This window comes from Elephas maximus, chromosome 1 (genome assembly GCF_024166365.1).
Source record: "Elephas maximus indicus isolate mEleMax1 chromosome 1, mEleMax1 primary haplotype, whole genome shotgun sequence".
In the NCBI taxonomy this organism is placed as follows: Eukaryota; Metazoa; Chordata; class Mammalia; order Proboscidea; family Elephantidae; genus Elephas; species Elephas maximus.
In genome coordinates, this window is record NC_064819.1 from 59,296,420 (window position 1) to 59,323,342 (window position 26,923).

The window sequence follows — 26,923 nt, forward strand, 5'->3', positions numbered from 1 at the left end:
CCCAAAATATTTATTTTATGAGCAATAGGATTTGGAAGCCTGTTGGTGAAAATACAGAAAATAATGTATGGAGCATAGATATTAGAGAAAAGGGCAAAGCCCTTTCAGTATCTGATATGGTTCTTGGGATCAACATATCAAGTGGGAAGTACCACAATTAGATTCCTTGAGTTTAGATCAGGGGTGCACCCTGTGCTTTGCTTAATTTATGAGATGAGAAGATAGATAAAATATTGTGTGCCCGCCATGTGCAAGTGAAAGACACTGTATCCATCAGGAAGGCCAGGAGTAAAACAGCAGAAGCTTACTGAAGGGACTGGCTTTAGAGCAGAGGCATAGGATATAATTAAGAGCTCGTCTTTCTAATTAAAAATCATATTACCAGTTCTTAAACTAAGCAAATTAGTACAATGTAATTCTTCAAGTTGACTACTAACATTTATATTGTTCACATGCCATCATGGTTATAATCAGAACTTGAAGAATGTTATGAAAGTTGGAAATGTGTTACCATATCATAAGGCAATTATTTAATGTCTTATTATTTAGCATCTTCCCAAGTGCATCCAAACCCCACTGTGACACTTTAATTGCAAGCCAATTGGGAAGAGGTCTCCCAAAGAGGTCTCTACTGCCAAGTTCTACATTACTGATGGTCTCAGCTGAACTGTTATTTTTTTTCACAGTGATTCTCAATTTAGTAAATCGTAAGTTTTTATTTACAGCCTAAGAATGTCTAAATTGAATAGTTGGTGCCACTTCTTTCTGCGTGTTTGGGAATTGCATCTCTGTCATTTGGAACCAAATTCCCAATTCTGAAAATATGGGAGTTCCTAGCTGAGCCTGGCCTCTCCCAGGGATACTAGAGGATGGGAGAAATTCAATGGAGTCACATTGGCAAGCATTTGGCAAGTAAGCCTTTGCTACAGGAGTTGTTTAGTCTTTATTCAAATGAATATGGGCTCTGTAAGTCACTTTGTGTTCCGGAAGAAAAGCAACAGATGCTGATGCACAAGACAGAGAAAGGGTTGGATTTTTCCTTAAAAACCTGAGCCTCTGAATTCATATTTTCATCCCCAAACCGCTTCTCCAATGCACTGCTGCCACAACTCAACTCATTAGGCTCACTCATTCCAAGTCAACTTAAAGGCACAACCCAAATGTTCTGTAATGAGAGACTGCTGAGACACAAATGCCATACAGCTGTGCTAAGTTTCGAGTTATTGGCTTAGGTTGGCACAATTGTTAAAACATTAAACAATTTTCCCAGCCTCTGCTTATTGTTATTCACTATGGTAGGGCACTTCTACTCTGTCCTACAGGGTCGCTATAAGTTGAAATCAACTCGACAGCAATGGGTTTTTTGTGGTAGACATAATCTGCTCAACCTAAGACAGGAACAGAAAAAAAAAAAGAACAGAGGGCCCCTAAAATCTGCAAAGTACAGGAAATGGGCCAGGGCACAGAAACAAAGCCATTCCCCAGAACAACAGGGTGGAGTATCAGAAAATAGCCTATAGACTTCTTTAAAGTTGTCTTTCAGAAGCAGCTGGAGAAAACCAGCCACAGGGACATGCGCAGAACATCCACCTGTGACCGCTGTGTGACCTTCCACCAGGGGCAGTGAGGGACAGCAGCAGCAGCCGGGAATTGAACTTGGGGAGTGAGAGACTGAGCAGACATGACACCCCATAATAAGCCCTGCTGTGAATCCCAGAGGCCTTCCGGACAGAAGCCATCTTGGAAAGCTGCTGCACACACACCTTAGTTAACCTATCCCCACCCAAAATGGGCTACTTGCCGGAAAACCCCACCTATGCCTGTGAATAAACATAAATCTTTTCCCACTCAAGAACTTTTAAAAACTCTGGTGGGTCTTTTGTTCTGTAAGACAGGGGTAAGCACTGCTTTAGGCCCTCCTCATCTCTGCTTGCAAGCTTCAATAAAGCTTTGCTCGTGTGGAAAATTCTGCGTGCCTCACCCGTTCATTCTTGACCACTGAGAAGCAAGAACCTTATTCTGGTAACAATTTTGGTGAGCCAGCCAGGAGGATCCAGGAGGCATAAGAGAACTCTTTGCATCCCATTCTTGGACCTGAGATGGTGTGGGGAAGAGAATTGCCTGAACCCTGAGGAAAAATGAAGGAGCTGCCGAGACTGATTTCTTCTCGTGTTTCTCCGCCAGGTAAGGACTTCTCCCTCTTATTCCTCGCGGCCCGACCTTAGTTTCATTTTCTTCCTGAGCAAGCTTTCTGTTTTTCTGTCTGTTTTTCCTTGGAAATGTGAAGCGCAATGACGAGGACTCAGTAGAAATCTGAGTGGTGGATAGGAGTCACTCACCTAGGTAAGGCCGCCGGGGAGTCCCCCACAGATGGGTGTCTCCTACTGTGGGGGCTGGAGTCACTAGTGAAGGGTGAAGAGTCCCTAGTGTGACTGGTCTTTCTGACTCTAGGGACCAAAGGACACCTTCTTTTTGACCCCAGGGAGTAGAGAATTTCTGATTTGCTGGTAGTGCACTCTTGGCAGGGACTGCAGCCTGCCCCTTTTCCTCCTCTTTCCTTTCCTCTCAAGCTGGCCTTTTGCCCAGCAACTTGTTTCAGCCGTCGTTTTTGTGCGTCTGGATATTGTCTGTCTCTAGATGGTGCACCCTGTTTCTGGGGGAATGGATGTAGAGGTCTCTGTTTAGATTGAGAGATTGAAGCCACACCGTTTGGTGTTAGAGATAAGAGGAATCTGGAAGATTGAAGTAGAGATTCAGATATTCCTAATAATGTGTTAGACCTCACTAAGCCCTTTCTGACTTGTCTAGTCCAAACGCTCTCTGTTTGTTTGTCTTATGTGTGACTGGGGCTGTCTGGGAGATTGAGAATCTGAGAGTATCTCAGTCGCCTCTGTCTGTGTCTTATGTTTAATTTGTGTGCTGCATAGAAATTGGTGAAAAGAAATTCAGGTTAAATTAGAACATACTTATAGGGTCTCCTGAGAATTTATTGATTGGGCTGTTTACTGAGCAATTGGTCATCTTTTTTGCTCTAGATGGTAAAAAAAAAAAGAAAAAAAAAAAGATAATTTTGTCTTAAAGGAAAAGTAGCAGTTCCAGAACAGCAAAAGAGAAATTGTTATCATTTGCCTTTCAAAATGCCTAGGTGCACGTAAACATATGTGAATGAATTGGGATGACTCCCTCCAGCCCCAAGTTTCCCTAGCTAAGAATTGATAGATTCGTTTATGAGATTGCTAAAGAGCTTTGGTATTTACTGGTTAGATAGCCTTTCAAAATGCTTCTGTATGTAAATAAACCAGAATGGGCTAATTTTGTCTTCTACCCTGAGTTAAAAGGTAAGTAAGGGCAGGGCAAGATCAGGCCTCCTCAGCCCCCAGCCCTCAGCTGCCAAGGTCAAATAGAAATCACAATGAGACATGCCTGAAATGGCCTGGAGAAATGTTTCCAACAGCCAAAAACTTAAGGTTATATTCATATCAATGAATTAGTCCATTGAACAGAGACTTTGTGATTTATTTGAAAAAAAAAAATAGTGAAAGTCAAATGGCAATTTGGAATATTTGAAGAAACTTCATTTCAATTAGTTATGTTTTATGGTATACAGGGTCAAAATAATTTATAAGACCTTTTAGGTAACTTTTGGAAACCCTGGTGGCATAGTGGTTAAGTGCTACGTCTGTTAACCAAGAGGTCAGCAGTTCAAATCCTCCAGCCGCTCCTTGGAAACTCTATGGGGCAGTTCAACCCTGTCCTATAGAGTCTCTATGAGTCGGAATCAACTCAATGGTAGTGGGTTTGGTTTGGTTGGGTTTTAGGTAAGTTATTGATGTTAAATTGAGTTAATAGGTATTCATCATAATTTAAGCTTATATACTTTTTGCTTTTTATACCACAAGAGAAAGGATACTTATATGTGTATATCTGAGTCAACTAATGAGTGAGTTCATTTTTGCCACTTTAAAGGGATATACTGTAAGAAGTGTCAGAAACCCTGGTGGCATAGTGGTTAAGTGCTACAGCTGCTAACCAAAGGGTCAGCAGTTCAAATCCGCTGGGTGCTCCTTGGAAACTCTAAGGGGCAGTTCTTCTCTGTCCTATAGGATCTCTATGAATTGGAATTGGCTCGATGGCACTGGTTTTTGTTTTTGTTTTTTTTTTTTTTACTATAAGAGGTATGCAACAAAGAATGTTTAAGAGATTTATTAAAAAAGAAATTTATTTGCTATGGTCAAAAGTTTGGAAACCCTGGTGGCGTAGTGGTTAAGTGCCACGGCTGCTAACCAAAGGGTCGGCAGTTCAAATCCTCCAGGCGCTCCTTGGAAACTCTATGGGGCAGTTCTACTCTGTCCTATAGGGTCGCTGTGAGTCGGAATCGACTCAACAGCACTGGGTTTTTTTTTTTTGTTTTGGTCAAAAGTTTTATCTGTCTGACTGATGTTTAATGGTTTTAATCTCTTCTGCTTCAAAGACAAGGGTACAGTCTCTTATTAGAAAACAAGCCACAAGGCTTTAGAAAAAAGAGAAAAAGCTAAGGTTTTTATTTTAAGATCTTTGGTCAAATAACTCAAGTATTGTTTCCTGGTAACTTACAATAAACTCCTGACAAGTTGGGAAGCCACAAAATTTTTATAAAGAAAAAGTGCTAAAAAGGTTCATTTAACATGTTATAAATTGCACAGAGCATGTTGTTAAAATCATGAGAAGTGCCTGATTCTTTCTCTTTGGGTTAAAATTTATACGTTAGTATTTCCTCTTGTGTTTTTTCCTAATATTAGGCTGCAAATGCATATTGCTACAAGTATTTAAAAACTTGATAATCTTGGTACGCTGTTGGTCTATCCTGACCGTATGGTGTTGTGTCTTGGGATTATTGTGTGTTACATCCGAGGTTCTTTAAAAATATGGTTAGTGGCTAGTATTAGAAATATTTTTATCTAGTTTTTTTTTTTTTTTTAACTGATTTTATTTGGCCTTTGCGTTGTGCTTCTAATTAATTTCTATCAGGTCTTTCACCATTAAGAATTATGTTTATAAATTAATCATGACCATATTAAGCTTTGTCATCTGCAGATAAGTTTTTACTGTACTGATTTTCTGAAAACATTTGACCAGAATATCTCAACAAAAAAAAAAGGACTATATTAGACTTATGAAAGGGACTGTGACTAGACTTAATCAAGATTTCCAGAACTCTTACGCAGGTGCTGATGGGTTCACAGACTGCAGTCGATCTGGAATCACATGGAACAGAAGTTAACTATATAAGGTTGAGTAGATGAAATGATACTACAGGTTTATATGAGAATATTGCTGATGCTTTCAGGTTTTTCTTTCTGGAAATAAGAAATACTTTGAGGTCCTACTTTCTGGAGATAAGGAACCATATTCCTCTTTTCTCCTAAATTATCTAACGAGTGGGTTTAGATATTGTATCCCTTAAATTAGAAATTCATGTTGACAAACTTAAAGTTGCAAATATCATAACCAGAAAAGTGTCTGAAATTTGAGCTATGATTTTACAAATTAGAATAACATTAGATTTCCTATTAGTTCTCTAGGAATAGTCTGTGCCTCAATAGATAAATGTTACAATCTTTAGGTTTGGCAAAATGTAGTCGCTGTTGAGGCACATGAAAAGCAGTTACTGACGCTGTTTATGTGTAAACAAACACCTTATGAGATTTGTTTCCTTGGGTCAGAGACCTTAGGGTCATGGTTTCATTGGTTATTTCAGACAATTGGCCTAATGTTAGTGCTCTGTCCTACCTCCTAATTTGCCGTATAGTGCCTGAGATCTTAAAAACAGGTAGTGATCAAAGATTCTATAACAAAATCATGATCCAAAAGTGGGAACTATGAAAGAGTTGTATGTAATTCTCTTAAAATCCAAATTTCTGGCTTTCATAGAGGTTGGGGCAACCCACACAGGCCATCCCCTTTGGGTGTCCTTTTGAACCTTGAGAACACTTAGCATGTTTTGGACAGGTTAACTGGAGACCTCCAAAAGGAGAAGCCCATCCTGTATTATCTTGCTAATCATGAATTCTTTAATGAAAACTTAGTTGTCACATGTAAGTTTTTCTATATTTTGTTTTGCTGGACAAACTTTGTGTGCTTTATAGAGATATGTTTTATGTGATATCTCCAACTATACTAGTTTAAATGAGCCCTTTCCAACTGATACTGAATTTATGTGGATAATCTCTTGTTTAAATTCCTGATAAATGTGTGGACAATGCACTTTGAGAACTTTAGTATTATCTTTAGACATTCATAGTAAATATTAAAAAGGTAATGTTAAATTTATTACCCACTGTAAAACGAGAGTCAAAAGAAAGCCCATTGGTCCAACACTCAGAGTATGGTTGGTAACTTAAATCCCTTCTTACAGTATGTTTGAATTAGAGAAATCTTCAAGAAATTTATCAATCACTATGGGACTCGAGGCACAATCCAGGTTTATGTGCCATTTTCAGTCTCAGACTTAAGCCAGTACAAAGAAAGATTAGCGGGTGTGTTGGAGGACCCTGAGAGGTTTGAGGATGAGTTCTAATTTTAGTTAGACATGGGGAGATGTAGTGGTCATTTTGACTCACTGTTGTGGCGTAGATGAGAAGACTAGGATCCTGGCTAAGGCTAGAGAACAGGCAGACGATGCTGACCACCCACAAGAAACACGTTATATTCAGACTGAGAGGGGAAGCAGTCCCCAGTGCAGAGCCATATTGAGATTGGAATGGAGATGGTAAAGAAGAGAGCCAGGCATTTAGTTACATGTGTCATAGGTGGGATTCAGAAATGTGTAGCCAAGCCCGTTAATTATGACAGGGTAAAAAGAAATTACACAGATAGCAGAGGAGGACCCAACAGTCTTCCTCACCAGGCTGTTTGAGGCTTTTAGGAAATATACTAACACTGACCCTGAGAGCCCAGAAGGAAAGACTTTGCTAACTATGCATTTTATTACCCAGTCTGCAGCAGATATTAAAGGAAGCTGCAAAATATAGAGGCAGGACCCCAGACTCCACTCTCAGGACTGGCTGAGGAAGGCTTTAAGGTCTTTAACAACAGAAACCTGGCAGCAGAGGATAAAATGAAGAAAAAGGCCCAATTCTTGGCAGTAACACTTCAGGGCCCACCTTGAGGTAACCCTGCAGGATCCTGAAGACCAAGACCTCCACGAGAATTTCCTCATCAGCTAGTGAGTATTGAGCCAGACCAATGTGGGTATTACAAAAAGAAAGGCCATTGAAAGGTGGGGTGTCTTGAGTATCCTAAAACAGGGTGCCCAGTTGACTTGTCTTGAGGCCAGTCCAGGCAGGCCCACAGAGCCTAATGTCCCTCTCCTCAGAGGAGGAAGAGCGGCCCTATTGACGAGGCCCAGAGGTCCGCTCAGCTCCTGGCCAGAAGACCATTGCTATTTCCACAGCAGAGCCTTCGGTTACTCTTGACATGGGAGGTAAGAAGACTGAATTTTTGCTAGACATGAAAGCTGCTTTAACCCAAAATCCAGGCCCACTCTCCAGCCGTGACTGTACAGTCATTGGCGTTGACGGAAAGCCTAAGGTCAGGAACTTTACTTTTCCACTTTCCTGTGAAGTGGGCCAGAGAATGTAAAAAACAAAAGAGGGGGAGGCCAAGATATTTGGTGTGCAGTCTGGGAAACACTCCCCTGTATTACTTGGTTTCTGCTCTTTTTGGGCTCTCCTCCTAGATACCCCAGAGTTAAACTGAAAGGTGTGCCAAACTTTGAACCCTGCCACACTTTTATGCAATTGTCAGCCAGACCGATGTTGTTGAGACAAGAGCTTTACCACCAGGAACATCAGCCCAAAAAGCTGAATTAACTTCCCTGGTGCATGCCCTAAGGGGAAAAAACAGGATTTGTCTTATAATGAGACAAGATAGATGAAGAATGATAGAAGTGTATTATATGTGCCTGAGTATTTATTATGAAAAATAATAAAAGCCTTTCATGATGCCACACACTATGGCAGGGACGCCCTCCTAAGACTATTGTCTAAATATGTAAAAGGAAAAGGGCTACGCAAAGTAGTTAAACAAATTACCAATAGTTGTGAGATTTGTCTGAGGCTGGCTAGACCTGTCCAACATCGGGATACGTACTCAGGGGAGAACTGACAAATAGATTTCACTGTCACGCCATCCAAGCAGAGACTAAAATACCTGTTGGTGTTTGTAGATACCTTCACTGGATGGGTAGCTCACGTTCAGCCCCTGCCTGTTTAAGCTTTTGGTAAAGCTTGTCTCTGCCTATTTACAATTTCAGGCCAAGCTCCTGGTCATGCAAGGCTGCCAACTGATTCCCCAAGAAGGGATCCTGATAGTGCACATTGACTTAGATCAGGTGGTGAGAGAATTCTACTCGCTTAGGCAAGAACAACGCCCCAGTCCAGCATGAAGAAGTGACAGAAGCAGAGACCTCCATCCACATTCCCATAAAGATTTATGGGTTTGAAGTCTCTCAGCGGGGAGTAAGGCAGGGATCAGAGGGCCCCCCAAATCTGCAAACAAAGTACAGGAAATGAGCTGGGGGCAGAAACAAAGCCATTCCCCAGAACAATGGGGCAGGGTATCAGAAAATAGCCCACAGACTTCTTTAAAGTTGTCTTTCAGAAGCAGCTGGAGAAAACTAGCCGCAGGGGCATGTGCAGAACATCCACCTGTGACCGCTGTGTGACCTTCCACCAGGGGCAGTGAGGGGCAGCAGCAGCAGCTGGGAATTGAACTTGGGGGGCGGGAGATTGCACAGTTGTGACACCCCATAATAAGTCCTGCTAAGAATCCCAGAGGCCTCTGGGACAGGAGCCATCTTGGAAAGCTGCGGCACACACACCTTAGTTAACCTATCCCCACCCAAAATGGGCTACTTGCCGGAAAACCCCATCTATGCCTGTGAATAAACATGAATCTTTTCCCACCCAAGAACTTCTAAAAACCCAGGCTAGTCTTTTGTTCTGTGAGACAGGGCGTAAGCATTGCTTTAGGCCCTCCTCATCTCCGCTTGCAAGCCTCTTCAAGAAAGCTTTGCTCGTGTGGAAAATTCTGCATGCCTTACCTGTTCATTCTTGACCAGTGAGAGGCAAGAACCTTATTCCAGTAACAAACCTTGTTTCTCCTTTTCTGACAACAGTGTCCTCTTTTCTTCTAGGTAATTATAGCTCTGCCAAACTATACAATGCTGGGGATCTTGGGGGGATACTGGCTTCCTAAGAAGAGCCACCAGAGACCTTCCCTAGCTTTTATATGTAGACATTGAGGGGAAGAGAATCTCTTCCTTTGAGTGTTACTGTCTGGCTATATGAAGCTTGTAGCTCTCCCTGAAGCCTTACCCATTCCCACCCAACCTTTGACCACTTGAAGGTCAACCAAAACAAGCACAGAGAAACCTGAGGACATAATCTCATCCCCTAGATCCAGCCATGCCTGAGGCCCAGATCAAACTCTGAATTCCAAGTCACATGAGCCAACAGGAGACCTTTTGAAACCTGGAGAGTCCGTTCTGATACATACACATTTTTTAGTCCACAGACCTTGCTTTAGGCTCCTCAATTTGTTGTTCAACATTTCTTCCACAAACAAGGCTGGGCTGCAAATTTTCTTCGCCCACACTTAAATCTAAATCTTCTCTTGGTGACAAATCCACCAGATTTTATTTCATGATGAAAGTGTTTGTCTCACTAATTTAGCTGCTATCATCCTGGGATCTGTCCCTCTGGAAAGTTCTCGTGAAACTTTTTCTCACTAAAGCTTTGGGCTCTTGTTTTACTTCCCTGGTTTGTCTCTAATTATACTATGTGGATTTTCTTACTAGCTGTTCCCTTCTCCTCCCCACTCTGCTTCTTATTTTCTTTCTTTCTTTGATGTCTTTTTTTTTTTTTTAGAGTTTTCCTGGAGCAGAGTTATTAACAAAGTCCATAGATTCTCCATTAATGGGCTTCAAGGATGTCTCAAAGTCAAAATTATATGCAAGTTTTTCATGAATATGCATATATACAGGTATTAGTTGTCTATTGCTGTGTAACAAATTACCCCATAACTTAGCAGCTGAAGACAGCAAACATTAATTATTTCAGTTTCTGTGAGTCAGAAATTCAGGCGTGGCTTAGCTGGGTGCCTTTGCCTCAAGGTCTCTCACAATACAGCAATCAAGGTGTGGGCCAGGGGTTTTGTTCCATCTAAAAACCCCACTGCCAGGAACTCTGCTTCTAAGCTCACTCACGTGATTGTCGGCAGGCTTCAGTTTCTCATTGGTTGTTAGGTTAGGGCCTCCCTCAGTTCCTTACCACATGGGCCTGTCCATAAGGCAGCTCACAACATGGCAGCTGTTTTACTGCAGAACAAGCCAGGTAAAGTAAGAGAAGGAGAGCAAAACAGACATAATCTTTTTGTCACCTAATCTCGTAAGTGACATCCCATCACTTTTGCTGTGTTCTGTTGGTTAGAAGCAAGCCATTAAGTCCAGCTCGTATTCGAGGGGGAAGCTTACACAAGGGTACAAATACCAGGAGGTGGAGATCATTGGGAACCACCTTAGAAGCTGCCTACTGCAATACATTTTGGAGCAGAAGAGGATTCATATCTTTCATCATATTTTTTTTATTTCCGAATCAACCTTATATTCTCTCATTGTTTCTGTCACAACCAGCCAAGGTCCTCTACATTTTCACAAAACAAGTTATTGGAAATCTCTGTAGTAGACTCGAGTTAGCCTCCTCCTTACGATGTTATATCCCCTTCTCTTAAAATATTTATGATATATTATCACTCTTCCCCACCATACACACACACACACACACACACACACACCTTATACATGCACACACGAGCACTCGTGCACACACACACACACACATACACACGTTAGTCCAAGGTCACTTTACAGGCCGTTGAGTGTTATGATCACACAGGACAGTTATTCTCATGCTTTTCAGTCTCAGGAGCCCATTACACTCTTAAAAATTATTGAGGACCCTGACGAGCTTTTGTTTATGTTGGCTATATCTATTCATATGTACTGTGTCAGAAATGAAATCTAAGGAATTTAAAAAATATTTGTCTGTTCTTTTAGAAATAGTAAGCCCATTATATTTTGACATAAATAATATTTTTATGAAAATAAAAATATTTTGTTTTTCTAAAATAAAAAAATTAAGAAGAGTGGCTTTGTTTTAGACTTTTAGAAATCTCTTTTAATGTCTAGCTTAATACGAGACAGCTGGGTTCTCATAGCTGCCCTCAAACTTTATAACATGCTTTGGCTGATACATATAAAGAAAATCTGGCCTCACACAGTCAAATAGATATGTCACTGTAAAAAGGAAGAGTATTTAAATAACCTCTTCGTATAATTAATTGTATATGTAATTTTTTGATACTACACCAAAACTTGACATTGTTAATTTCTTAAAGGTTATGAAATGGGGAATCTGAAGCCATAACAATGTTTTTTTTTTTATATTCTGTTACACTGGAATTCACTAGTCTGTCCTGCAGTTTAAATGGATCTCTTACCTATGCATGAGTGATTCACCAAAATATTCAGATCTTTCAAATGCTAACAGATTTCATTAGGAAATGTCAAAAAAAAAATCACATTCATCAACATCACGACCAAATTCACCCGAAGTCTTTGGGGATTGGGAAGTAGTCAAGTTTACAGTAAAGAACACAAGTTTCCCAAAATTCAAATTTTCACCTGAAAGCTTACATTTTATCACTGGCAATAAATTGTTGTTATCAGGTGCCGTCGAGTCGGTTCCAACTCACAGCAACACAACAGAACGAAACACTGCCCGGTCCTGCGCCATCCTTACAATCGTTGTTATGCTTAAGCTCATTGTTGCAGCCACTGTGTCAATCCACCTCGTTGAGAGTCTTCCTCTTTTCCGCTGACCCTGTACTCTGCCAAGCATGATGTCCTTCTCCAGGGACTGATCCCTCCTGACAACATGTCCAAAGTATGTGAGACGCAGTCTCGCCATCCTTGTCTCTAAGGAGCATTCTGGCCGCACTTCTTCCAAGACAGATTTGTTCGTTCTTTTGGCAGTCCATGGTATATTCAATATTCTTCGCCAACATCACAATTCAAAGGTCAACTCTTCTTCGGTCTTCTTTATTCCTTGTCCAGCTTTCACATGCATATGATGTGATTGAAAATACCATGGCTTGGGTCAGGTGCACCTTAGTCTTCAGGGTGACATCTTTGCTCTTCAACACTTTGGAGAGGTCCTTTGCAGCAGATTTGCCCAATGCAATGAATCTTTTGATTTCTTGACTGCCGCTTCCATGGCTGTTGATTGTGGATCCAAGTAAAATGAAATCCTTGACAACTTCAATCTTTTCTCCGTTTATCATGATGTTGCTCATTGGTCCAGTTGTGAGGATTTTTGTTTTCTTTATGTTGAGGTGTAATCCATACTGAAGGCTGTGGTCTTTGGTCTTCATTAGTAAGTGCTTGAAGTCCTCTTCACTTTCAGCAAGCAAGGTTGTGTCATCTGCATGACGCAGGTTGTTAATGAGTCTTCCTCCAACCTTGATGACCCGTTCTTCTTTATATAGTCAGCTTCTCGGATTATTTGTTCAGCATAGAGATTAAATAGGTATGGTGAAACAATACAACCATGACGCATACCTTTTCTGACTTTAAACCAATCAGTATCCCCTTGTTCTGTCCGAACAGCTGCCTCTTGATCTGTGTAAAGTTTCCTCATGAGCACAATTAAGTGTTCTGGAATTCCCATTCTTCACAATGTTATCCATAGTTTGTTATGATCCACACAGTCAAATGCCTTTGCATAGTCAATAAAACACAGGTAAACATCCTTCTGGTATTCTCTACTTTCAGCCAGGATCCATCTGACATCAGCAATGATATCCCTGGTGCCACATCCTCTTCTGAAACCGGCCTGAATTTCTGGCAGTTCCCTGTCAATATACTGCTACACCCATTTTTGAATGATCTTCAGCAAAATTTTGCTTGCGTGTGATATTGTTCTATAATTTCCACATTCGGTTGGCTCACCTTTCTTGGGAATAGGCATAAATATGGATCTCTTCCAGTCAGTTGGCCAGGAAGCTGTCTTCCATATTTCTTGGCATAGATGAGTGAGCACCTCCAGCACTGCATCTGTTTGTGGAAACATCTCAATTGATATTCCATCAATCCCTGGAGCCTTGTTTTTTGCCAGTGCCTTCAGAGCAGCTTGGACTTCTTCCTTCAGTACCATCGGTGCCTGATCATATGCCACCTCTTGAAATGGTTGAATATCGACTAATTCTTTCTGGTATAATGACTCTGTGTGTTCCTTCCATCTTCTTTTGATGCTTCCTGCGTTGTTTAATATTTTCCCCATGGAATCCTTCACTATTGCAACTCAAGCCTTGAATTTTTTTTTCAGTTCTTTCAGCTTGAGACACGCCGAGCATGTTCTTCCCTTTTGGTTTTCCATCTCCAGCTCTTTGCACATGTCGTTATACTACTTTACTTTGTGATCTCGAGAGGCCTTTTGAAATCTTCCGTTCAGTTGTTTTACGTCATCAATTCTTCCTTTTGCTTTAGCGGCTCGACAATCAAAAGCAAGTTTCAGAGTCTCCTCTGACATCCATCTTGGCCTTTTCTTTCTTTCCCATCTTTTCAATGACCTCTTGCTTTCTTCATGGATGATGTCCTTGATGTCATTCCACAACTCGTCTGGTCTGCAGTCACTAGTGTTCAATGCGTCAAATCTATTCTTGAGATGGTCTCTAAATTCAGGCGGGATATACTCAAGGTCATATTTTGGCTCTCGTGGACTTGCTCTGATTTTCTTCAGTTTCAGCTTGAACTTGCACGTGAGCAATTGAGGGTCTGTTCCACAGTTGGCCCCTGGCCTTGTTCTGACTGAAGATATTGAGCTTTTCCATTGTCTCTTTCCAAAAATGTAGTTAGTTATTTTCCTTGAAGTGACAGACCCACTTTGTTCAGTTTTGAGAAAATATCTACCAAATACCCAAGTCTGAATCACTTGGGTACTTTTTCTGTCAGTTGTTCTTTCAAGTAAAAATAGTGTTCGATGACAAAAAAGTATCTAGTTCAACCCACAACAAGGGCTCTTCCTTAGACAACCATAGTGCTTTGCTGTAGTGCTTCTTCTCATTTAGTCACCTAAAATAGTACAAAGATGTGAAGGGTGTGGATTGAATAAAAATAATTATTTTACTGCTTTATCAAAGCCATTTCTGAGAAAAACTGGCATTTCTTTTTTTCTGCAAGCATGGTGAAGAACGCAGAGACCTCTAGTATAGTTTGGTGTCATGGCCCTGATTGGCCCCAAGGTGGCAGGTATTCGACCCACCATTGCTTTTGCATCAACAGGGCAAAGTCACTATACTGGAAAAAAGCAAATGACAACTTTGTAGTATTATGAAAATAGTGTTGACTTCATGGACACCTTGAAAGAGCCTAGGGGTCTGTAGTGGGATGAATGGTACCTACCCGAAAAGATATGTCTACCGAACTTGTGAATGTGACCTTATTTGGAAAGAGGGTCTTTGCAGATGTAATTAAGTTAAGGATTTTGAGCTGAGATCATCCTGAGTTACGGTGGGCCCTCAATCCAACGACAAGCGTCCTTAAAAGAGAAGAGAAGGGGAGAAGGCACACAGAGAAAGCAATGCGAAGATGGAGGCTGAGACTGAAGTAATGCATCAGATGCCAAGGATGGGTGGCAGCCACCGGAAGCTAGGAGCTCCATCAGAGGCTCCCATAGGAAACAGCCCTGTCAACACCTTGATTTTGGACTTCTAGCCTCCAGAACTTTGAGAGAATAGCTTTCTGTAGTTTTAAGCCACCCAGTTTGTGGGACTTTATTATGGCAGCCCAAAGGTCCATGGACCATACTTTGAAAACTGTAGTTGTATACTGTCTACATTGTTTTTAATTCTACATACTCATCACACTGAGGGAACTAGATCTGATATATATGTACTTACTTTTGCTTATTTAGATCTGATGGGAGAATGGAGTCCTCTAATAAAATGACTGGTTTAATTTAATAAGCAGGAACTACTTAGTATTTCCCAAATTAAAGTAATTTGTAAGTTTTGCCCAAGAGGTATAATTATTTTCTAAACTTATAATAAATATTTGGAGTCCCTGGTGGTGCAAGTGGTTAACATCCTCAGCTTCTAATCTAAAGGTTGGATGCTCGAGCCCACCCAGATGTGCCTCAGAATAAAGGCCTGGTGATCTATCTACTTCCAAAAAATCAGCCATTTAAATAAATATTTTAAAAGGACACTTTACCAAGCTCAAAACTAGTATATTTTACTACAAATAGAAGAAATATACTGTTGTTGTTAGTACAGAGTCAATTCTGACTCATGCAACCCCACACGTGCCAAGTAGAACTGCTCCATAGGATTTTCAAGGCTGTGAGCTTTCAGAAGCAGATTGCCAGGCTTGTCTTTCGGGATGCCTATGGGTGGGTCCAAACCATCAACCTTTCTGCTAACAGCTGAGCGCTTGACCATTTGCGCCATCCAGGAACTCCAGAAATATACTAATACTCTTCAAGTAAATATAGAAAATTGTTTCAGATACCAGCACTAGTACCTCTCTTTTAGAAAGATTGCAGTAACTACTTCCTACCTTGAGCTCCTTTTCTGGGCCAGATTCTCTTGTATGCAAATTTACTTCTATACATCTTTTTGATTCCTAAATCTACAGATTGCCTGTCACTCCTGTTGGGGATAATTAGAAAAAAAGGAAACTGGGGACTGAGAAAGAAAAAGGAGGTGAAGCAGATGGCAGTGAAGAAATATAGGTTTGGATATGAAGCTGTGGGAGAGATAAAAGGAGAGAAGAAGAAGGAGACAGGCTGTGAATTGCCCTCCAGGGCCCGGTGAGGCACGGAGACAAGGTGGGTGTACAGGGGGCTAGTAAAATGTTCTTTAGTTAATGGGTGTTGGGCTCTGGCATTGGCAACAAAAAATGCCTGCCCAGCTGTGTTAAATAAAACTCACTGCAAAATTTTTCCATTTGAAATATCTAAGTATTTTTGTGTCTATGAGACCAAGGCAAGATCCAGGACGTGGGAGTCACCAAGCCTAAGCTATAAAATCAGAAAAGCATTGAACATTTGGATGAAAATCACACACACACACAGACACACACGCACTCATACATTGCCTCTTGGAGTGCATATTTTCTGCAATTAATCAAAACAAATTTGAAAGCATCTTGTAACTGTGGGGAAAGAGGATCATGAAAAGTTTCCATTGAGCAAGAGAACATAAATGGAAATTAATGCCCATTAAAATCCATTCGAGTTGTGAAAATGCCTTTCAAATTCTTATTTCTGCTGTCATCTTTATTGTTTCATTCTAGCAAATATTTGAAACAGTATTTATGAGGGATTTTATTAGCTCAGTTCTTTCCTTGATTCTTAAAGACGATTTTTGCTATAAAGCAGTGGGGTCAAGGTATGTTCAATGGAATACGCTAGGGGTCATGGGTATGACACTGGAGGCAAAGTCTCGAGCTCCTTACCCTTCCTTTTATTAGAACCTCTCTGCTTGACCTACTTTGAATATTAGATTTCTTCCTAAGATTTCATATGAAGAATATGCTCTGGTATTTAAAGAGAAAAGAAAGCAAGCCATGATCATAAGGTCCGAAGTCCCTCGACAGAAATTCTTTTAATTATCAAAACAATGAACAAATATTACGTATCGGATTAAATTAACATATGGGGACATGAACAGGCAATCATAAAAGAAGACACTCAAATGGCCAACAGACATATGAAAAGGCGTTTGACCCCCTTAGTCATCAGGAAAATGTAAATAAAAACCCCAAAAAGATTCCACTGTGCAGCCTCCAGAACAGCTAAATTAAAAAGACAACAATACCAAATTTTTGGCAAGAAAATGGGAAAACTGGAACTTTCATTGAATGTTGGTGGGTGTCCAAATTGGTTTAACCACATTGGAAAACTGTCAGTATCTACTAAAGCTAAGAGTGCACATATTCTAGGTATATATACCCAAAAGGCACCAAAGGACATTGAAGACTATTCATAGTAACACCATTCTTAATAGACAAAAACTGGAAACTAGAAGATGCCATCAACAATAAGGTGAATGTGATAGTTAAGGTTGTGTGTCAACTTGGCTGGGCCATGATCCTCAGTGGTTTGGCAGTTATGATGTAGTTTGGCAGTCAAGTAATTATGTGGTCACCTCCATGATGAGATTTGATATGATTACCTCCATGATGGGACCTGCCAATCAGTTGAAGGGGAGTTTCCTTGGGGGTATGGCCTGCATCCAATGAAGGTGGGGTTTTTGGCAAGGCCCAGGGGCTTTTACTCCCCTTGGATCCTGCAGCTGGCTCCTGTTCATCTGACCTCCATTTCTTGCTGTCTTGCCTGCCGATCTTGGGATTTGTCAGCCTTCGAAGCATGTGAGCCAGAGCCCTGCTGTCTGACCTGCCAATCTTGGCTTTGCCAGCCCCTGTGGCTATGTGAATCAGGAGAAGCCTCCACCCTGACCCATGGACTTGGGATGTTCCAGCCTCTACAACCAAGGGAGCTCTTTCCTTGATATAAATCTCTTGCTATATACATACTTATACACTTTACTGGTTTTGCTTCTCTGGATAACCCAGCCTAAGACAGCGGATAAACAGTAGTGTATTCATACAATGGAAAACTATACAGCAACGACAAGGAATGAACAGCTGCTACATGTACCACTGTGGATGAAAAGAAGCTAAGCACAAAAGAGAACATTGTATGATTCCATTTATATAATGTTCAAAAATAGGCAAAGCTAATCCACAGTAATAGAAGGTAGGATATGGGTTCTCTCTGTAGGGGGAGTGACTGGAGGTACACAGGGGGGTTTTGGTATGTGGCTGGGTTCTGTTTCTTGATCTGAGGGTGGTTACTGGAGTTTGTTTCACTTCGTGAAAATTAATCAAGATGCATGCATGTGGCTTGGGCGTTTTTCTCTATGTTATATTTTAAAAAGAATTTTACTTAAAAAGAATAAAACATGATTTAATTTTTCTTTAGAGAATTAAAATTAAATAGTGGTTTGTGATCCTTTAGTGTCTCAGTATTTCTATTAAGAACTCCGTCTGTTTTTTTTCAGTTTTATTGCCTATGTTCTGGACCAATAAAATTTCACTCATTATTTTTCAAAATGTCCCGTAACAATGTATTGCTGCTCTAAAAGCGGAAGTGAGTACTCTACTCGCCCTTGTACCCCTGTTCTGAAAAGAATAACTAATGAACTAATTCAGCACTGTGCGTTTTGAGCACCTACATTGGCCAGGTGCTGCGTTTAGCTCTGGGCAACAGTGAATGAGGCAGGTGATGTCTTTGACCTGGAGGAGTTTACTAATAAACAAAGGAAATCAAAAGTTAAAAGCAATTCCTCCCACTTACATGAAATACTAGAAAAAGCAAATTCGTAGAGACAAAGTATATTAGTGTTTACCAGGGGCTGGGGGAGGGGGAGTGGGAAGTTATGGCTTGATGAGTAGAATTTCTGTTTGGGGGCTGTCTTAGTCATCTAGGGCTGCCATAACAGAAATACCATAAGTGGACGGCTTCAACAAATAAAAGTTTATTCTCTCACAGTCTGGTAGGCTAGAAGTCCAAATTCAAGGCCTCGGCTCCAGGGGAAGGCTTTCTCTGTCTTTTGGCTCTTGTCATCCATTGTCCCCTGGACTAGGAGCTTCTCTGTGCAGGAACCCTGCTTTGCTCCCATTGTGTTCTTGGTGGTATGAGGTCCTCCACTCTCTGCTCACTTCCCTTTCCTTTTATCTCTTATAAGTTAAAAGGTGGTGCCGGCTACACCCCAGGGAAACTCCCTTTACATTAGATCAGGGATGTGACCTGAGCAAGGGTGTTACATTCCACCCTAATCCTCTTTAGCATAGCCTAATCTTGCCTCATTAACCACAGGCAGAGATTAGGATTTACAACACATAGGAAAATTATATCAATCACAAAATGGAGGACAACCAACAATACTGGGAATCATGGCCTAACCAAGCTGACACATATTTTTGGGAAGACACAATTCAATCCATGACAGGGGCTGTAAAAGTTTTGAAAATATACGATTCAGTGACATTACATTCCCCATGTTGTATGACTGTCACCATGGTGAATGAAATTAATGTCACTGTATTGTATATTTAAAGTGGCTAAAATTGCAAATTTTGTGTTATATGTCTTTACCACAATTAAAATTAATTGATTAACTAGTTAATTAAATTAATGTAAAAACAATTATAAGAGAGTATGATAAATGCTGTGGTGAGAGAAAAGCAGTGTGCTTTTTTATGGGTTCACACAGTCTCTTCTTTAGTCTCTGGGACTGTATTTCGCTCCCCTGTTGTCTTCGATACTCACTCAGTGAACACTTAGTGAGCACATACTGTGTGCTGGCTAGATTCTGGGAAACCCTGGTGGCGTAGTGGTTAAGTGCTACAGCTGCTAACCAAGAGGTCAGCAGTTTGAATCCACCAGGAGCTTCCTGGAAACTCTATCGGGCAGTTCTACTCTGTCCTATAGGGTCGCTGTGAGTCAGAATCGACTCGACGGCAGTGGGATTTTTTTTTTTGGTTTGGTTGTTGAAGGCTAGTTGCATGTACAGTTAGGACCACAGAGCGTGAGAACTCACAATTGTTTCATAGCTGCTTCCTGGTGTTAACTTGTTGCCCATACTGAGAGTAGGGAATTGGTCTGATCTTGAGTGTCCTGTTGTACTTAATTCTGAGCAAATATTAAAACCAGTAAACCAGGTGCCATTGAGTCAGCTCCCGAATCATGGTGACCCCTTGTGTTACAGAGTAGAACTGCTCCATAGGGTTTTCCTTGACTGTAATTTTACAGAAGCCAATCACCAGGCCTTTCTTCTGAGGCATCTCCAGGTGGGCTTGAACTGTCAACCTTCATTTAGTGGTTGAACACTTAACTCTTTGCACCACCCAGGCCCTTTAAAATACTCAATGAGGGGAAGAAGGAAGGAATGAGGAGGAACATCTATAAAGCGAGAGAACTTACCCTAGAGCACGGATGGCACTGTTGAAATGCAAGCAAAAGCAGGAAGCATCTCTGCTGAAGGAAGTTTGGGCTCAGAGGGCAGCTTGAGGGTGGTGGAAGGTGGCATCTCCCAGATCTTGAGCCTCTAGGCACTCAGAACCTGTAGAAGGAGCACTCTAGAATCACCTATCAGGCTGAATTCAAACAAGCAAACAAAAAAGTTATACTAACTTTTCTACTACAGAAACCAGGATATATTTGGGGGTAGAAGATCACTCTGAAAATGTGTCCCCAGCATTAGAGACTTCGTGCACAACTCATTCTGCTGTTGCGAAGGTCGTGACGTCCCCCAGCCATGGGGATTTAAGAGAGATGGAGCAGGACTCACCTGATAGGACACAGATAAGGGATTTGTGCCATGCAGGGGTCACAGCAGCAAAACAGTGACAGCACAGGCTCCAAGAGAGATAAAAATGGGCTTGCAAAGAGGAATCAGAGAGAAATTGCCCGCTTGCCTGTCACAGCTAGAGGCATCAGGATGCTGAGAAATAAAAGGAAGGAAGGGAAAGATGCTCAAAAGTGATGCTGCCTTCATTTCTTAAACCACCAGAGTAGGAGCCTAATTACAGTTCCCCATCTGGTAACCTGAACAGAACAGTCCATAACCAGCTGGGCCCCCATCAAGCTGGGATTATTGTGGCTATTACTATTATTTACTTCATTCTGATGTTCAAGTGTCTAAATGATGTAAGTAATCCCCTTAAATGCCATATTCTAAATAAACTCCGGAATACCATCTCTTGTTATCATAGTTTATTAACAAATTATATACTACCCCAGGTTCATTTATCTCTTTACCATAAAATTTGGAGCCATTAAAAAAAAACAAAAAACCACCCTAGGCCTGTGATTTTCTCCACTTAACATAACAGGCATCCAGGAAGCAAGCTCCTCCAAAGATTCACCAGCCTGTGGTTCCTGCCCTTGCATTGGCCTTCGCTCACTGGCGGCATGGACCCTGGTCCCCTAAGGCTCATTAACGGGCTGCTGGGTACTAGATGCGCGGTTGTGCATTAACTCCACTCTGCAGTTCCCGAGCCTGCAGCCTTGAGGCCCCTTCTCCATTCTAAGCGCTCATGCTCCCATCACTTCCTCTGGCAGGATCTGTATTTATAATTCATGCTTCTCCTTTGGTTTCCTTTCCAGGTCTCTCTGGGCTGGTGCTTAAACAAAACCTCCACCCACATCAAGCCATGCAAATCCTCCCTTAATTAATAATTAATAGTAATGATAATTGTGCACAAATTTAAAAATTGTTTTTTTTTTTCTTTTTCTTTCATCTAAGGGTCACGGAGCACACTGAAGGAAAAGAAAAATTCACTCTTCCTTCATTGCTCTGAGGGGTACGAATGAGGCACAGGCCCAATTCAAACGTCCCCAAACAACACCGGCTGAGTTTTATGTTATAGTCAGGGACGATTACCCAATAAGCAAGGGAAGCACATGCTTAGGGCATCAACAAAACAGGGGCACCAGTTATTCAAAGCAAAGACCCATCGATGCCAAGCAGACAGGACACAAGGAAAAGCGAGTGCCACAGTGGAAGGGAACTGGCAGGGCACTAAATGAAACTGAGAGCAGCTCCAGTGCGTGAGATGTGTCAGCAGGAAATAAAGTTCATGCAGGGTCACAAGGGTGTCCATGTGCAAGGTTGTTTAAGCAATGAGGCCCCTACACCTTTGTTGACATCTGTCTGTATGGTCCCCTGCTGTGTGATTCCAACTCCGTATCTTAGCGGATCTCTTGGGAGAATACTATTTCTTTCTAATACACAAGAGGTGGGGGTGGGCTGTCAGGTCTACCTCTTGCTACATTCACACAATATGCAACTGGATCTAACATGAGTGGTTACTGGGCAAGAACAGATTATATTAATAGATAACAAGTCTCTGATCCTTTTTGAGAGACCCGTCTTGTACATCCACGTCTACTGATCTAGCAACTTCAGCCAGGAGGGCCAGCAATGTACTTTGCCATGGTACAAACACAAGAGTATGCCCTTGTGTTTGTCCTAGTAAACACCAATGGGAACTTCAGTCCCAGATGACACAAAAGAGCGAGGGAACTCAAATAAGCACAGCACTGCAATTAATTCAAACAAGGTACTTTTTAACTATATAGCATTTATGTACAGAGTTGTGTCCTAAGTTTTGTAATAATTTTTATAGCTTTAACCTTAAAATGTCTGTCATACACGCAGATGCATCAAAGCAAAATTGGTACAAGTCAATTTTTCGTTGTGTGATATCAACAGTATTTTACATTGGTTGTTGAAACAACTAAGCTCCCTGACTCATTTCTTTGTTGTAGAATATGTGCAATATTCTTTTTTAAAAATTTTTTAATTTTTATTGTGTTTTTTACAAATCAAGTCAGTCTTTCCCACGAAAACTTATACACACCTTGCTACACACTCCCAATTGTTCTCCCCCTAATGAGACAGCCTGCTCCCTCCACTCTCTCTTTTTGTGTCCATTTCACCAGCTTCTAATCCCCTCTACCCTCTCATCTCCCTTCCAGGCAGGAGATGCCAACATAGTTTCAAGTGTCCACCTGATCCAAGAAACTCACTCCTCACCAGCATCCCTCTCCAACCGATTGTCCAGTCCAATCCGTGTCTGAAGAGTTGGCTTTGGGAACATTTCCTGTCCTGGGCCAACAGAAGGCCTGGGGGCCATGACCACAGGGATCCTTCTAGTCTCAGTCAGACCATCAAGTCTGGTCTTTTAAGAGAATTTGGGGTCTGCATCCCACTGCTCTCCTGCTGCCTCGGGTTCTCTGTTGTGTTCCCTGTCAGGGCAGTCATCAGTTGTAGCCAGGCACCATCTAGCTCTTCTGGTCTCAGGCCGATGTAGTTTCTGGCTTATGTGGCCCTTCCTGTCCCTTGGGCTCATAATTACCTTGTGTCCTTGGTGTTCTTCATTCTCCTTTGATCCAGGTGGATTGAGACGAGTTGATGCATCTTAGAAGGCCTATTGCTAGCGTTTAAGACCCCAGAGGCGTCTCTACACGGTGGGATGCAGAATGTTTTCTTAATAGATTTTATTATGCCAGTTGACTTAGATGTCCCCTGAAACCATGATCCCCAAACCCCGCCCCTGCTACCCTGGCCTTCGAAGCATTTAGTTTATTCAGGAAACTTCTTTGCTTTTGGTTTAGTCCAGTTGTGCTGACCTCCCCTGTATTGTGTGTTGTCTTTCCCTTCACCTAAAGTAGTTCTTATCTACTATCTAATTTGTGAATAGCCCTGTCCAACCTTCCCTCCCTCCCCCCTTTCGTAACCACAAAAGAATGTTTTCTTCTCAGTTTAAACTGTTTCTCAAGTTCTTATACTAGTGGTCTTATACAATATTTGTCCTTTTGCAACTGACTCATTTCACTCAGCATAACGCCTTCCAGGTTCCTCCAAGTTATGAAACGTTTCACAGATTCCTCACTGTTGTTTATCGGTGCGTAGTATTCCATTGTGTGAATATATCATAATTTATCCATTCATCCATTGATGCAATCACCTTGGTTGCTTCCATCCTTTTGCTATTGTAAACAGTGTTGCAATAAACATAGGTGTGCTTATATCTGTTCATGTGACGGCCCTTATTTCTCTAGGATATATTCCAAGGAGTGGGATTGCTGGATAGTATGGTAGTTCTATTCCTAGCTTTTTAAGGAAGCGCCAAATCGATTTCCGAAGTGGTTGTACCATTTGACATTCCCACCAGCAGTGTAGAAGTGTTCCAATCTCTCCACAGCCTCTCCAACATTTATTATTTTGTGTTTTTTGGATTAATGCCAGCCTTGTTGGAGTGAGATGGAATCTCATTGTAGTTTTGATCTGCATTTCTCTAATGGCTAATGATCGTGAACATTTCCTCATGTATCTGTTAGCTACCTGAATGTCTACTTTAGTGAAGTGTCTATTCATATCTTTTGCCCATTTTTTAATTGAGTTATTTCTCTTTTTGCAGTTGAGTTTTTGCAGTATCATGTAGATTTTAGAGATCAGGCGCTGATCGGGAATGTCATAGCTAAAAAGTTTTTCCCAGTCTGTAGGTAGTCTTTTTACTCTTTCGGTGAAGTCTTTGGATGAGCATAGGTGTTTGATTTTTAGGAGCTCCCAGTTATCTAGTTTTTCTTCTTCATTCTTAATAAGGTGTTGTATACGGTTTATGCCATGTATTAGGGCTCCTAACATTGTCCGTATTTTTTCTTCCATGATCTTTATCATTTTAGATTTTATATTTAGGTCTTTGATCCATTTTGAGTTAGTTTTTGTGCATGGAGTGAGGTATGGGTCTTGTTTCATTTTTTTGCAGATGGGTATCCAGTTATGCCAGCACCATTTGTTAAAAAGACTGTCTTTTCCCCATTTAACTGTTTTGGGGCCTTTGTCAAATATCAACTGCTCATCTGTGGATGGATTTATGTCTGGATTCTCAATTCTGTTCCACTGGTCCATGTATCTGTTGTACCAATACCAGGCTGTTTTGACTACTGTGGTGGTGTAATAGGTTCTAAAATCAGGTAAAGTAAGGCCTCCCACTTTGTTCTTCTTTTTCAGTAATGCTTTACTTCTCTGGGGCCTCTTTCCCTTCCATATGAAATTGGTGATTTGTTTCTCCATCTCATTAAAGAATGTCCTTGGGATTTGGATTGGAATTGCATTAAATGTATAGATCGCTTTTGGTAGAATAGACATTTTTATAATGTTAAGTCTTCCTATCCATGAGCAAGGTATGTTTTTCCACTTATGTAAGTTTCTTTTAGTTTCTTGCAGAAGTGTACTGTAGTTTTCTTTGTATAAGTCTTTTACATCTCTGGTAAGATTTATTCCCAAGTATTTTATCTTCTTGGGGCTACTGTAAATGACACTGATTTGGTGATTTCCTCTTCGATGTTCTTTCTGTTGGTGTAGAGGAATCCAGCTGACTTTTGTATGTTTATCTTGTATCCTGATACTCTGCTGAACTCTTCTATTAGTTTCAGTAGTTTTCTGGAGGATTCCTTAGGGTTTTCTGTGTATAAGATCATGTCATCTGCAAATAGAGATACTTTAACTTCTTCCTTGCCAATTTGGATGCCCTTTATTTCTTTATCAAGCCTAATTGCTCTGGCTAGGACTTCCAGCACAATGTTGAATAAGAGCGGTGATAAAGGGCATCCTTGTCTGGCTCCTGATCTCAATGGGAATGTTTTCAGGCTCTCTCCATTTAGGGTGATGTTGGCTTTGATGCCTTTTATTATGTTGAGGAATTTTCCTTCTATTCCTATTTTGCTGAGAGTTTTTATCATGAATGGGTGTTGAACTTTGTCAAATGCCTTTTCCTCATCAATTGATAAAATCATTTGATTCTTGTCTTTTGTTTTATTTATGTGGTGGATTACATTAATTGTTTTTCTAATGTCGAACCATCCCGGCATACCTGGTATGAATCCTACTTGGTCATGGTGAATTATTTTTTTGATATGGTGTTGAATTCTATTGGCTAGAATTTTTTTTGAGGATTTTTGCATCTACATTCATGAGGGATATAGGTCTATAATTTTTTTGTGGTGTTTTTACCTGGTTTTGGTATCAGGGATATGCTGTCTTCATAGAATGAATTGGGTAGTATTCCGTCCTTTTCTATGCTCTGAAATACCTTTAGTAGTAGTGGTGTTAACTCTTTGAAAGTTTGGCAGAGCTCTTCAGTGAAGCCGTCTGGACCAGGGCTTTTTTTGTTGGGAGTTTTTTGAGTACCTTTTCAATCTCTTCTTTTGTTATGGGTCTATTTAGTTGTTCTACCTCTGTTTGTGTTAGTTTAGGTAGGTAGCGTGTTTCCAGGAATTCATCCATTTCTTCTAGGTTTTCAAATTTTTTTTCATAGTAATCTGATATGATCCTTTTAATTTCAGTTGGATCTGTTGTAATATCACCCATCTCATTTCTCATTCTGGTTATTTGTTTCCTCTCCTGTTTTTCTTTTGTCATATTGACCAGTGGTTTATCAATTTTGTTGATTTTTTCAAAAAACCAGCTTTTGGCCTTGTTAATTCTTTTAATTGTTTTCCATTTCATTTAGTTCAGCTCTAATTTTTATTATTTACTTTCTTCTGGTGCTGTGGGTTTCTTTTGTTGCTCTCTTTCTGTTTGTTCAAGGTGTAGGGATAATTCTTTGATTTTGGCCCTGTCTTTTTTATATGTGCATTTATGGATATAAATTGGCTTCTGAGCACCACTTTTGCTGTGTCCCAAAGGTTCTGTTAGGAAGTGTTTTCGTTCTCATTGGATTCTCTGAATTCTTTATTCCATCCTTAATGTCTTCTGTAATCCAGTCTTTTTTGAGCAGAGTATTGTTCAGTTTCCAAGTATTTGATTTCTTTTCCCTGCTGTTCTTGTTATTGATTTCCACTTATGGTCAGAGAAGATGCTTTGTAATAATTCAACGTTTAGGATTCTGCTAAGGCTTGCTTTATGACCTAATATGTGGTCTATTCTAGAAAATGTTCCATGTGCACTAGAAAAGAAAGTATACTTGGTTGCTGTTGGGTGGAGTATTCTGTATATATCTATGAGGTCAAGTTGGTTGATTGTGGCATTTAGATCTTCTATGTCTTTATTGAGCTTCTTTCTGGATGTCCTGTCCTTCACTGAAAGTGGTGTGTTGAAGTCTCCTACTATTATTGTGGAACTGTCTATCTCACTTTTCAATGCTGATAGAGTTTGTTTTATGTACCTTGTAGCCCTGTCATTGGGTGCATAAATATTTAATATGGTTATATCTTCTTGGTATATTCTCCCTTTAATCATTATATAGTAT